The following is a 9,922-nucleotide window of genomic DNA, read 5'->3' as shown; positions in this document are numbered from 1 at the left end:
CCCATCTGTTCTTCACCATTTCCTGTTAAACAAATAGGGCATTGTTAATATCATCTTAAAAAAATGAGAAAACTGAGGTTCAGAGAGATTAAGTCATTTGTTTGTTTCTTTTTTAACCTACAAATCAGTATTTCCCTCAATATCCTAAGTTGTTTCAGAACTATCCATAAAGATTTTTTGAAAAGTAACTCACCTACATTATGAATAAGTAGAAGTATGTTGAAAGTCACCAAAAAGAAAGACATTCCATAAGGAACAGAAAGAAAAGCAGAAAATTTGCTTCAGTTAAGAAAGAATGTGAATCAGCACAACTCAGCCGCCACCCCACTGGGTCCAAGAAAGGCCCCCACAGACACCACTGTCAAGCTCCATGCCCACTGGATGCACTCAGCTGACAGAGGCTTCCAGCACTTCAGCATTCCGTGTGAGATTGTCCACTGAGTCAAGTTCACCCAGGCTGATCGTAGACAGTTTGTTTGATTTGCTATATGAACATGGAACTCTGTTTCTACAATATGCAAATCTGTCTCTATAGGCGAGTTACATTTGAATTATTCTGGATCAGAGTTAGCCCTAAGATGGTGTTTGACAGATCAGTGACAGCTTCCCGAGCAATTGTCACTGGTCTTTCTGGATGTTGCTTGGGGGAAGTCAGCAGTGGGGGAGGTATAACTAGTAGATATCCAGGTGCATCTGAAAGTTATGGATTCATGCTTCCCAAACAGAGAAAAATAACAAGAGACAGTACTAAACACATCTGCCCAGCCAGGGCAGCACTTTACTGGGAATGGTATGAACAAGCCTGGGACATCTTTGGAGCGGGTAGAAAGGGCTCAGGGAATACTCAGCCTCTTTAACAAGCTCTGACTAGACCACCTGACCTGCCTCTTGAGAAATCTGTATGCAGGTCAGGAAGCAATAGTTAGAACTGGACATGGAACAACAGACTGGTTCCAAATAGGAAAAGGAGTACATCAAGGCTGTATATTGTCATCCTGCTTATTTAACTTATATGCTGAGTACGTCATGAGAAACGCTGGACTGGAAGAAACACAAGCTGGAATCAAGATTGCCGGGAGAAATATCAATAACCTGAGATATGCAGATGACACCACCCTTATGGCAGAAAGTGAAGAGGAACCAAAAAGCCTCTTGATGAAAGTGAAAGTGGAGAGTGAAAAAGTTGGCTTAAAGATCAATATTCAGAAAACGAGGATCATGGCATCCGGTCCCATCACTTCATGGGAAATAGATGGGGAAACAGTGGAAATAGTGTCAGACTTTTTTTGGGCTCCAAAATCACTGCCGATGGTGACTGCAGCCATGAAATTAAAAGACGCTTACTCCTTGGAAGGAAAGTTATGACCAACCTAGATAGCATGTTCAAAAGCAGAGACATTACTTTGCCAACAAAGGTCCGTCTAGTCAAGGCTATGGTTTTTCCTGTGGTCATGTATGGATGTGAGAGTTGGACTGTGAAGAAGGCTGAGCACTGAAGAATTGATGCTTTTGAGCTGTGGTGTTGGAGAAAACTCTTGCGCGTCCCTTGGACTGCAAGGAGATCCAACCAGTCCATCCTAAAGGAGATCAGCCCTGGGATTTCTTTGGAAGGAATGATGCTAAAGCTGAAACTCCAGTACTTTGGCTACTTCATGCAAAGAGTTGACTCATTGGAAAGACTCTGATGCTGGGAGGGATTGGGGGCAGGAGGAGAAGGGGACGACAGAAGAAGAGATGGCTGGATGGCATCACTGACTCGATGGACGTGAGTCTGGGTGAACTCCGGGAGTTGGTGAGGGACAGGGAGGCCTGGCGTGCTGCGATTCATGGGGTCGCAAAGAGTCGGACACGACTGAGCGACTGAACTGAACTGAACTGACATAAATGTACATCTGCAGCAAGTAAAGGCCTGGATCCAGTCTCCCTCTCCCGTGTCATCTCTCACTATTTCCCTACACCTGAAGTTCCACCAGTAGCATCCCTAAGTCATGGTGCTATTCCAGCCCTCCTTGCCTGGCACATCCCCTATCACCACTACCCTCATCTGCCCTCCACAACTCACTTGTCATTCAAAATTCCACCACTTCCTATCATCTATTCAGGAGAAAAATAGAACTCCACAGTCCCCCAGGTCTATGATACATCAGAATAAGGGCAAATATATATATCAAATATTAACAAATGCCAAATTTAATATTCAAAGTAAGCCTGTGAAATGATTGCTATTATCTCTATTTTTTCCTCTTCTTTATTATCTCCATTTTATAAGTGAGGAAACTAAGGCATAGAGAGAGTAAATAATTCATCAGGGTTACACAGAACCAAGATGCTCATCTTTCAGGTTAGTTGAAGCCTGTCATGTCACCTAAATTCTGTCCTGATAATCCCTGCACTCTCACTGAAAACCTTGGGACGTCTCATCACCTAGGGTCTCCACCAAAAGAACAGGAAGCTCATGGCTGATGAAGCAGATGGTTTGTGAAGTCTTTTTGCTAGAAGCCTATTGGACCCTGGAAAATATGTGCTCTGTGCATTGAATATTAAAGATACAAAAGTCTTCAGAAGAACAAGAGGATAAAGAAACAGCCCTTGCTAGTAAATGTCTAAATAAAGCATTTCTGGGGTCAGTGGGACAAGCAGAAAGAGTCTTTGCTAAAAATATATACTCTGACTGGGAATATGACTAGTGACAACTACTGATTTAAGAAACATCTCCCCATGGTGTATGTAGCAAAAAATTTTAAGCTATATCTAAAGTAATAAAAGATAATATGTCAGATAGCAGTTACTAGAGCTACAGATAGTTAATAGAGACTAGTCAAATGTCATGGAGATAAAAAGTTGTAGGAATATAAAATACCTTTTCAACTCAATGAAATTTCATTATCTTTTCCCAAGATTAAAAGTTTTTCATCATTATTAAAGATATAAATCCTAAAGCCTTCCTGATTCCCCCACCTGGTTAGACATAATCATTCTTCCGTACTTCCAACATATTTTGTACTTCTATATAGTGCTCTCACACATTTAATAGAGGATATTTTAATGACTCTAATAGTAACACATTTTAATTGCTTTAAAATGTTAGAAAAATGGAAAAGAATAAAGAAGAATATTACAACCATTTGTAAGTCCATCACCCAGACAACCACTACTACCATTTTGGGAATATGTACACATACTCAGTATGTGTACTTTTTAAGAGAGCTAAATTTGTATACAATTTAGTGTGCAGTTTAAATTTCCTCATGACATTGTTTTATGATCATTTCCTCATCATTAAAATTCCTACAATCTGGTCTACTCTTTTTTATAGTTATGTGTGTGCATATCTTATCATCCCTACTAGACTGTAAGCCTCCTAAGGGCCTGCCTAGGTCCTCTCTTCTATATTTCCTTAATTGTGTTCATATGAGACCCAATATGTATTTATTGCCTTAATTAAATTAAATTTAATTTAGTGTAATATTCTTACAAATTTTCATTCTATAATGGGAAAAAGCAGAAAAAAGAAATTCATACACTACTGAAGATGAGCTCAACTGTGCCAAAGCAGAAGCTCTAGCAGTGTGCCCCAGTATTGCCTGTACCCTTTTCACCTCTCATTTACAGAAAGCCTATGAGAAGATTATGAACTAGCTTGATGTACTGGCATACATGGTCCCCTTTAGGGACCACATACAGTTGGAGTAGATACCTAAATAATTCAGGCATGTTATCCATCATTTGGCTCTCCAGTTCACAATCAAGGCCTACAATTGTCCCAAAGAGTCTGTTTATTGAAAGAGCTTACCTGTATCACAGCTGGTCCCTCTGATCAGCTAGGTGTGAAGCAAGTGAGATGGAGTCGGCACGTCTTCAGAGGAATGGCTGTGTGGCAGTCCTCAGGGAGAGGGCTTGGTGATACTGTTATTATCAAGCTGTTGCAGCAAAAGCTCAGCAAAGAGCTCTGTGAGATGCAATATGTCTCATGGCAAAATTTGTTGACTTAAAAAAAGAGTGCTTGCGAGGCATTATGGCTGAAGAGTGGAACTAGTAGAACACCATCAAGTCCAATATTGGAGAATCATTCTGCACCCAACTTTTAAAAATCACGTTTGAAGAATAACTAAATAACATGGAAAATGCTCACTATACAATTTTTAGTGAACAAAATTAAAATACAAAACTTAACATATGTTTATACACATGTATTATTTCAGTTTTGTGAGGGAAAAAAATGTGTACATATAGAAAAGGAAGGAAATACACTAAAAACTCAGTGGTGGTTACTTCTGGATGGTGAGATTATGTGTGATTTGTTTAGTTGTTTTTTATTACACATCTCTGAATTTTCTGTAATGACCTTTTATATTTACATTGTAATAAATACTTTATAGCTGAAAAACTAATGAAAAGGACAAACAGAATTTACACACATAATGTGGTACAGACAGAGTACAGGAAAGAGAGCAAATGAGATTTATTCTCCATTCTCTTCCTCTTAGGAATGAGTACGGCTTGTGTCTCCTGTTTAAAGTCTTTCTGATTAACCTTTAAATTCAAGTTCAGTGGTGGCCTGCTCTTTATTAGGGTGCCTTTCCCTCTCCCACCACAGCAATCCACAGTAATCCACAGCAAATGGATTACTGAGTCTGAACTGGGTTGCCCTAGTCCTTATACTCAGCACAAAATGCAGGTGAATTACAGACAAGGGTTTGAAGAAACACTTGGCAAATAAGACAAAGACATAAACAGCAGGCCTCCTGCTGGGGATCCATGCCGGAGGCATCTTTACCTTGGATCCCTGACCCCTTCTGACTGTGAATGAAGCAGTTAGTTCCTCCCCTTGCATCTCCAGAACCTCTCAGTTCCTCTAATCATCTTTAGTGGTTGAGTAAAGGAAAGACCTATGAAGTTTTGAAGTAAACTTAAAATAACAAACATGAACTGTTGAGGAATGTCTTTTTTTTAAAAAGCTCCTATGACATCTACCATAGACCTTTTACACAGTTGCTCAATAAAACAATTGTGGAATGGAACATAATAGAATGAAATAATTGTGATCAGTTCATATCTGCTGCTGCTAAGTTGCTTCAGTCGTGTCCAACTCTGTGCGACCCCATAGACGGCAGCCCACCGGGATCCGCCGTCCCTGGGATTCTCCAGGCAAGAACACTGGAGTGGGTTGCCATTTCCTTCTCCAATGCATGGAAGTGAAAAGTGAAAGTGAAGTCGCTCAGTCGTGTCCGACTCTGGCGACCCCATGGACTGCAGCCTACCAGGCTCCTCCTTCCATGGGATTTTCTGAGCAAAAGTACTGGAGTGGGGTGCCATTGCCTTCTCCCCAGTTCATATCACTTCTCTCTAATTCCCACTACAGGACTTGAGACTTGATCTACATTTGACTTCCACTCTGAGGCAGAGGAGAAACATCCTGATGTTACCACCACAGTCTTGAGAAATGAGGAAGAATATTTTGTCCCCATAGACAAAGCTCTTTCTATAGGTGCCACACTCCCTCAAACCTAGGAGTTTTTCACGTATGTCTACGTGAGCTAATAAGGAAATGGGATTTTTGAAGAAATGAATCAGAGATGCTCTCCTCACCTGATATCCATACCTCTCCCAGCATGATCTAGACCAACTTATCATTACAAACATTACTGCTCCTTTGTATGATACAATAACAGTACACCTTAGATTTGGGGGACAAAGTTACAATTTAAAATATTTTCTCCCATTATTCTCCGAAGTGCACCAATACTGGGCTATCATAACCACCAGGGCAAAGCATATCAGCCAAATCAGACCCTTCACCATTTCCTAGACACAAGCTTTCCTTCTCGTTTTTGCCATTCTTTCTAAAGAAATACCTTCCTCATTCTTTTCCTCTCTAATTTCTTATGCTTCATCCCATCTCTACCAAAACCCCACCACCCAGTGAAGGCTTTCCTAACTGCAGAAGCCTGAGATTGTCTCTTTCCTCTGAATTCTCATAGTATTTGTTTATGTCGCTATATGACAGTTAGCAAATGCTACTTAATATTTTAATTGCTTTGGGTTTATAACAGCTTTATTGAGATAAAATCCACATATTATACAATTCATCTAGTTAACGTGTATAACTCAATGATTTTAGTATATGCACAGTTATATGTACAACCATCACAATCAACTTTAGAACATCTTCATCACCCCAAAAAGAAACTCTGTAGCCATTAACAGTCACTCCCTATACCCACCTCTCTCCAGCCCCTGATAATCATTAATCTATTTTTTGTTTCTATGAAAGTGTTAGTCATTCAGTCATGTCCTCCTCTTTGTGAACCCATGGACTGTAGCCTGCCAGGCTCTTCTGGCCATGGAATTCTCCAGGCAAGAATACTGGAGCAAGCTGCCATTCCCTTCTCCAGGAGAACTTCCTCATCCAGAGATCAAACTCAGGTCTCCTATGATGCAGGCGGATTCTTTACTGTCTGAGCCACCAGGGAAGCCCTTTTTGTTTCTATAGATTTGCCTGTTTTGTTGGACATCTCAAGTAAATGGAATTTTACATCATGTGGTCTTTTGTGACCAGTTTCTTCTAGTCACCTGTGTTCTCATAGTGTTTTAAAGATTGACACGTTGTAACACATATCAATAATTCATTCATTTTTATTCCTAAATAATATTCCACTATATGGATAAATAAACACATTTTTAAAATCCATTCATCAGTTGATAGAAATTTGGGTTGTTTCCACTTTTGGCTGTGATGAACCATGCTGCTGTGAACATTTGTGCACAAGTTTTTGTTGGATATATTTTTTCAGGTCTCTTGGATAGACACCTAAGAGTGGAATTGCTGGGTCATTATCTTTATCCTTTTGGGAAGTCTCTCTCTTTATCCTTTTGAGGAACTATGAGACTGCACCATTTTACATCCCTGCCAGCAGTGTATGAGGATTCCAGTTTCTCCACATCCTCATGAGTTTATATCTATCTTTTGGTTTTAGTCATCCTAGCGGGTGTGAGTGGTATGGCTTTGTGGTTTTGATTTGCATTTGCTAATGATGTTGAGCATCTTTTCATGTACTTACTGGCTATTTGTAGGTCTCTTTGGAGAATTGTCTATCAGGTGTTTTGCTCAATTTTAAACTGGATTATTTGGGGTTTTATGGGTTTATGTATTAGATTTCTTGCCCAATTTTAAATTGGATTACTTCGGGTTTTCTGGATTCCCTTTAATCTGTTACACGTCTATAAATCTCTTGATACCAGTGATTGTATTTAGACAAAATTATAAACTTTGGACTCATATTCCACTATGTTGGTATCCAACTCCTTCATAACCATGACATGGCGAATTACTTAACTTTCCCACACTTCAGGTTTGTCTGTAAAAAATGGAGATAATATCTTACAGAATGAGGATTAAATAAAATAATGCCTACAAAGCCCCTAGGACTCAGTAGCCTAGGTACCTGGCCCAAGTAACTGGCATTGAGAAAAAAAAAATGTTAGCCATTATTTTTCGTTTATCTCTATACATCTCCAATGTATAGTTCAGTTTCTTACACATGAGGTAAGTATTGATGAATGAATAAGTTGGGGACTAAAAGTATTTTAGCTTGTTTATAGTTGTTTATGAATAGCTATCTATGAAAAGGTAAAACAACCCAATTATAGGAACATAGACTTCACAAGTGGATAAAATTTAAAACATGCATAGCCACTCAAATTCCCCAATTACCAAGGAAAACACCTCACCAGATGTGAGAAAACCCCTATATGAAGTGAATTCAATGGAAGTAGTCATGAAGATGCTTTTACAGCTCTTAGACAAAGCCACCCAGATGCAAAAACGTCATGTCATTATTTGAATCTTCAGAGTAAAGACATCCCATACTTCAGTAAAGATTCATTTGGGGAAAGGCAATGAGGAAATCTTAATCTACCAATTAGTATTGATCTATCCATTCTACAGCAAGAATACACTTAGGCAGAGGAAGGAATTGCTAGTAACCAAATTGCAGACCTTAAGTTACAAAACTGGCTGCAGACTCACTCTAGGCTCCTGTAAACATAGAGGCGGACTCCTCAGAATGGATTGAAAGATTACAGCTCCCTCTGCCTTCTATGCTGCCTTAAATAGAAAGTAACTGTTGTTTGAGATTTGGACTACAGTTGGTAAGATGTCAGAACTTTAAATCATCCCAGGCCAAACTGGATAAGCCAACCTCAGAGTGACTCAGCAATGGAAATAATCCAAAATACTGCATGCCAGGCTAAGCAACTGACCTTCATCAGATAAGGAATGAAGAGACATGGGGTTAGGAGAGGAGGGAGACAGATTGATACATAGCTTGAAATAATGAAAGTACTGCTTATTAGAGGTAGCTGGGATGAAGGTTAGGAGGTATGAGGTTTTGATATAATTTGGAGATGGGGTAATAAGCATATATCTTGGGTGTCAAGATCAAGGGCAAGGAGAGTTCAGACAAATCTCTCAAATTCTAATCCCTAAAACATTGCCTGGTCCAGAAGAGAAAACCACCATTTATGCAGAAAATTGAGTAAAGATTGTCCTTAACTTTATTTCTTTTTACCCTGATCATAAACTAAGAACTGGGAGAGAGTAATAGGTATAACAATAACTGCTATTATTAGTAGTATTTGCCACTGCTTACAGATTATTTACTTTATGCTACACAATGAGCTAAGCCTTTTAGATTTAACTCTTATAATAACCCTACAAAATAGACAATAATCAGATAATGAGATCAAGGCTTAAGTAGGTTAAGTAACAAAATCAAGATTAAGGAAACATGATTTCCAGAGGTGAGACTTGAAACCTATATCTGATAAAAGCCAAAGTCCACATTTTGAAACCTATATCTGATAAAAGCCAAAGTCCACATTTTATATACTTTAGGACATGGTCTCCCAGCAAGTATGGTTTATAAAATGATTCTTCAGATTATTTTTTGTTTCTTCTACAGTTAGGCAATAGCAGCCATCCTAGTCAGGTATGCCAAAACCTATATATGTATTTATTTCATTCACTTGCCCAGTGCCTACTATGTCTCAGGTGTGGGGCCAAGGTAAACAGACACAGTTCCTGCCCTCAGGAAACCTGGACAGGGTGGCTGAGGGAGAAAGAGCTCTTCATTTAGTCTCCCCCCCTTTTTTTTCCTGGTAAAATTCTAGTCAGGAGACTTATCCTGAAACAGTCAATTTGACCCAAAAGTGACTTGCTGGTGAAGTTTTGCTAAGTGGGCAAGCATGCCATGCCTTTTCCCAGCTCCCTGTAACCCATCTCTCTTTCCCTAGATAATGCACCATGCTGACCATGCTGCCTCCTTTCCCCTTCACATTTCCTGGGGTCCCCATTGCCTCCATCACTGTGAAGGTTCACAAACCACTAAAGCTCTTTCACCTCCCAGGGAGTTTTCAGAACTCTCCAAGTTGACTGGACAGTATCAAGACCCACTAGATTATCAGGGATGCTGCTTTATTTAGACCCATTTGGCTTCAACAAAGTACCTGAGATAGAGTTCTTACTATGAACAATAGGGGGATCCTTCCATTACTCTCAACATAGCTTTAAAACTTTCTACCAGGTAGCTTCAGTCTCTGAGACTATTTTCGTCTTTCCCTCCTTAATTTCACTGATTTGTGATCTTAACTCTGTTTCTGAATATTTGAATTTTTTCTCATTTTATATTACATTCCTGTAAGTTTATTTTTATCACAGGCACATTCACATTTTTAAGAGCATAATACTGTATTAAATATTTGCAATTTTCACGTACTAGGTTCCTGCCGTAATGTAATCTTGATCCAAAGTAAGGACAGTCTAATTTTTAAAAGGGCCCTTTCGAAACAGGTTTCAAATTCATTAGGTTTTAAAAACACAAATGACTGGCAAGAAAAAAGTTACTTTATTCTCCTTTTCAGG

This window comes from Bos mutus, chromosome 1 (genome assembly GCF_027580195.1).
Source record: "Bos mutus isolate GX-2022 chromosome 1, NWIPB_WYAK_1.1, whole genome shotgun sequence".
NCBI classification, from domain to species: Eukaryota; Metazoa; Chordata; class Mammalia; order Artiodactyla; family Bovidae; genus Bos; species Bos mutus.
This window is presented reverse-complemented; position numbering follows the sequence as displayed.